We start from the raw sequence: 5,022 nt of genomic DNA, 5'->3' as shown, positions 1-5,022 counted from the left end.
TATTATAATCTTATGGGATCACTGTATTATGCAGTCCATGACTGACCAAAATGTTGCTATCAGTGCATGCTGTGTTTTCATTTTTCAGAGGATAAATGTGAGCTGACAATTGAGGTGATTTGCCTGCTGTCAAACAGCTGGCAAGGCAGAGGTGGTCTGTGACCAGGTCTTCTGACTTCCCTCCACCATGTATCACTCAAGGCCTCCCATTATGTCATCACAGATACTCCAGGGTGTTAACTGGGAGGCTCCCCAGTTAGTGGGTAACATCTGACTCTCCCTCCCCAAAGAGAGACTCCAGCGAGAGACTGGAGATTTGGAGGTCCAAGTCATGGCAGAACTGGGTTGCTTGCTGCGACACAAGGTTAGGATGCCCCTTTAGCAGCAATTTGAGAATCAGAAAAGGTGACTGTGCATCTCAAGAAGCCGAATCAAAAAGCCAAGACAACCACCTAACCAGTGATTTTCAAGGTATGAACTGGTAGACCACAAGCATCCTCCTAATGTTCTAGAAGCATCCCCAAATATGTCTTTTCTTTGGATCTTACTAGCAAATGGTCCTTGATAACCTAGATTTTCGTGTGTGTGTGTGTGTGTGTGTGTGTGTGTGTGTGTATGTGTGTGTCTAAAAGCTACTTAATAACTGCTGAGTTGTTAATAGTAGTATTTCATATTCATAAATAAAAATTTAGCACGTAACTAGAGTTTACTGGGGGCTTACCTGAGCATTCACCTGGCTGCCAGGCAATACTTGGCAATATTTGAAGAGCTCCCACTAAAAACATGCATGAGCAGATTGTTGAAATATCCTCAATTTGGGGGAAGTTTGCTTTATATTAGCATCAGTGCTGTATCGAGTTGGTTGTGCTTTTTGGTGGTTTCTATTCCTGCTTTTTAATTATAAATTACATTTCATTTACCTTCATCACCCTCTATGTTGTTTGAAGTGGGTTGTTTGGTTAACCCTACAGTAGGATAGTGATGCCTGTATAAGTTGACACAATTTATGACCTATAAGTTTCCTATGATAAAACTTTAAACCAAATATGGATTGTAGTACACATAGGAATCATCCAAATGAATATTGCTAAAGCAGATATTCACATAATCCTCACAAAGTGTGTTTGTGCAGCAACAGTTTATTGTTATCGAGAACTTTTTGAGAAAAAAAGCAGGAAGGGCTGGAGTATATGAGTCTTAGAGCCTTTCTTTAATTTTTATTTTTAGAGACAGGGTCTCGCTATGTTGCCCAGGCAGATCGCAAATTCCTGGCCTCAAATGATTCTCCTGCCTCCGTCTCCCAAAGCACTGGGATTCCAGGTGTGAACCACCATACCCAGCCAAATCTTAAGAGCCTTCTGCTGACCTAGGTTAACCTCGGTCAAAAAAGTTTGAGAATTACTGGCCAGAGAGGGAGAACTTTAGTTCCTTTCAGTGGGATTTCAGTGGGATGGAGAGAACTAGAGAGAACAGAAGAGAGTGAACATTTGAAGGAAACCTGGGAGGCAGAAACTGGAGAGATTTCTGGTGCTGAAGAAATGATGCCTACCGTCTCTTTTCAGGTAACTGTGGCCTCAGGCATGCTTAGAAAGGAGCCATTAAAAGTGAGCATGTCTCCAGAGCAGCCTGTAGGGTAGTCTGTGCCCTGTGAAAAAGTGCCCCTCCAGGTACCCAGCTGTCCTTCACTGACCATGAACCCTAGTGCCAGGGAAGAGGAACCTGTTTGTAATTCATCTGCCTCTACAGAATGCATTTTACTAAGTGACTTTAAAGTGTCTATATGTGCAAGTCATGGCCCTTGAGGTACTCTAGAAAGTCCTAGAGTACTGCTTTTTGTGAATATACTGAAGGTGACAACCTCCTGCTCCCAACCACAGAAAATGGCTGAATATACTAAGGATATTGAAAAGGCATTGAAATAGTCTTGAAACTTTGAGGAGAGCCAAATAGTATGTTTCCATTTTTGGCAAAGTTAGAACATGGGGAAAAAAGGAAGCCTAGGGACAAAATAAGGCCTTTCTTCTGTTTCTTGAAATACTCCCAAGAAAAAAATTTTCAATGCTGCAAAAAAAGGCCACATAGAAGGAAGAACCCATGGAGAGGTATCTTCCTGTCCTGGGAATCTTTGAGTTTGAATCTATGCAGAAGGAAATTGTCTAGTTATTATTATTATTGTTGTTATTATTTTGAGATGGGTCGTGACTCTATCACCCAGGCTGGAGTGCAGTGGCACAATCTTGGTTTACTGCAGCCTCCACTTCCTGGACTCAAGTGGTCCTCCCACTTAAGCCTCTCAAGTATCTGGAACCACAGGTGCGTACCACCATGGCCCCCAATTTTTTTTTATTTTTTGGTAGAGAAGGGGTTTCACCGTATTGCCCAGGCTGGGCTTGAACTCCTGAGCTCAAGTAGCCGGCCAGCCTCGGGCTCCCAAAGTGCTGGGATTACAGGTGTGAGCCACTGCACCCGGCTTTGTTATTATTAAGAATTAAAAGTTTCTTAATTAAGCAGGCCAAAATAGAGCTGCCCTCTTCAAAAAGCATGGTTATGAATACTTTCTTATAAGCTTTACACCATAGTTAATCATTGTACATGGCCCATTTTATAAAGTGATAATTATCTTAAAGTAAACCTTAATGACTAGTAAGATATCACTGAAGATACAGATGTAAAATATTTCATTTGGCTTTTAAAAGTTACTCATTTCAGTTTCTTGCCTAGTAACTACTGAGGGAGATGACCTGACATTGTGCTTTATTTCACAGACACAGTTTTGCTGACTGAATTGCCATATTCCTTTCAGAATTTACATTTTAAAAATGGCCAGCGATGGTTACCTAATTTGACTCCCTCTGGGGGACTGTTTATTTGGTATGAATAGAGCCACGGGTTAGCCTGTGTCTTTGACACATCAGCTGTGATCCTGCGGGACTGTGTAGCTGGGAAATTCCTACATGTGGGTTGTCAAATTATATAAGCTTTATTATTTTCGTTTTCTAGGGATTTATCAAGCCACAAAAGACCAAGCCATTGTTTTGCTGGAAAAGCAGGCAGAAACCATATTACTTTTTTTTTTTCTTAAAGGGCCTCCACCAGTCAATGGAATTTAAATTCCCAAGGGCTATGGCCAAGTGCCATAACTTGCTTCGTTAAGTTATGGATGAGCAAGTCTACAGCAATCATTGTTTTTCTCAGTTCTTAACATGAGCATAAGGGGATAAAGATCTCTAATATAGAAGCCTTTGAAGGATAGCCAGGTGTGGTTCCTCATGCCTATAATGCCAGCACTTTGGGAGGCCAAGGCAGGGGCCCAGGAGTTCAAGACTAACCTGGGCAACATAGTGAAACTTTGTCTCTACAAAAAATTTAAAACTTAGCTCGGCGTGGTGGCACATTCTCGCAGTGGTCGGGGAGGGACAGGTAGAGCTGGGGGGCAAAGGGAAAGAGAAAGATCACTTGAACCGGGGAGGTTGAGGCCACACTGAGCTGTGATTGTGCCACTGCACTCTAGCCAGGTTGACAGAGCAAGCCTGTCTCAAAACAAACAGACAAAAAACCTTTGACGAATAAAGCCAAAACAGTAGATGAATACAGCATTTCAAAGACCCATGTCAAGTAAGGAAAGGGAAATACAGTAAAAGTAATATAAGTAATATTCATTGTCATTTCCCCCCCAAGCAAGTTGGTTTTAAAATTTTTTAATTTTAATTTTTAATTTTTATGGGTATACAACAGGTGTAAGTATGTGTGGGTTACATGAGCTATTTTGATACAGGCATGCAGTGCATAATAATCACGTCGGGTAAATGTGTCCACCACCTCAAGCATTTATCCTTTGTGTTACAACAAGCCAATTATACTCTTCTAGTTATTTTTAAATGTACAATTATTTTTTACTATGGTCACACTGTTACATTAACAAATACTAGATCTTATTCATTCTTTCTATTTTTTTGTACCCATTAACCATCCCCACTTCCCCCCACCTACCCCACTACCCTTTGCAGCCTCTGGTAACCATCCTTATACTCTCTCCGAGTTTAATTATTTTAATTTTTACCTCCCACAAATAAGTGAGAACATGCAAAGTTTGTCTTTCTGTTCCTGGCTTATTTCATTTAACATAATGACCTCCAGTTCCAACCATGTTGTTGCAAATAACAGGATCTCATTCTTTCTTTTGGCTGAATAGTACTCCATTGTGATTAACTACCACATTTTCTTTATTCATCTGTTGATGGACACTTAGGTTGCTTCCAAATCTTGGCTATTGTGAACACTGCTGCAATAAATATGGGAGTACAGATAACTCTTTGATATACTAATTTCCTTCCTTTGGGGTATATACTTAGCAGTGGGATTGCTGGATCATATAGTAGCTCTATTTAAGTTTTTTTGAGGAACCTCCAAATGTTCTCCACAGTGGTTGTACTAATTTATGTTCCCACCAATAGCGTACCTGTTCCCTTTTCTCCACATCCTCATCAGCATTCGTTATTGCCTGACTTTTGGATAAAAGCCATTTTAACTGGTGTAAGATTATGATATCTCACTGTAGTTTTGATTTGCATTTCTCTGATGATCAATGATGTTGAAAATTTTTTCATATACCTGTTTGCAATTTGTATATCTTCTTTTGAGAAATGTCTATTCAAATATTTTGTCCATTTTTGATAGGATTATTAGACTTTTTCCTATAGAGTTGTCTGAGTTCTTTATATATTCTGGTTATTAATCCCTTGTCAGATGAGTAGTTTGCAAATCTCTTCTCTCATTCTGTGGGTTGTCTCTTCACTTTGTTAATGTTTCCTTTGCTGTGCAGAAGCTTTTTATAGGGTGTGTTTTATTTCCCCTTTTGATTTATAACCTAGGTCCAGCATTAGAGAATAATAACAGTAACTAGTACTTTAGAGTTTATAGAGTGTATTCATATACATTAGTTTATTTGAGTTCCAAAATAGCTATTATTATTCAACTCATTTTTTTCAGGATCTGGTCTTTATTATTAAAAGTTATAATTTT

At 39.6% G+C, this 5,022-nt stretch overlaps 1 protein-coding gene across 10 annotated transcripts in view; it reads left to right on the top strand.

The window, feature by feature from the left end:
* Window positions 1-265: 265 nt before the first annotated feature.
* EHBP1 (EH domain binding protein 1) overlaps window positions 266-5,022 on the top strand; it is a 399,042-nt gene continuing 394,285 nt past the window's right edge. For 9 of the 10 annotated variants that reach the window (XM_058429086.1, XM_058429083.1, XM_058429080.1 and 6 more), the window contains exon 1: window positions 290-471. The gene's annotated coding sequence lies outside the window, so the exon portion shown is untranslated. Of the gene's footprint in view, window positions 472-5,022 lie in introns of all 10 variants that reach the window. The other variant, XM_058429082.1, reaches the window with a different exon arrangement.

This window comes from Hylobates moloch, unplaced genomic scaffold, assembly GCF_009828535.3.
Source record: "Hylobates moloch isolate HMO894 unplaced genomic scaffold, HMol_V3 SCAFFOLD_15, whole genome shotgun sequence".
Lineage (NCBI taxonomy): Eukaryota > Metazoa > Chordata > Mammalia > Primates > Hylobatidae > Hylobates > Hylobates moloch.
Note: the sequence above shows the minus strand (reverse complement) of the source record. Positions and strands in the feature narration are given on the sequence as shown.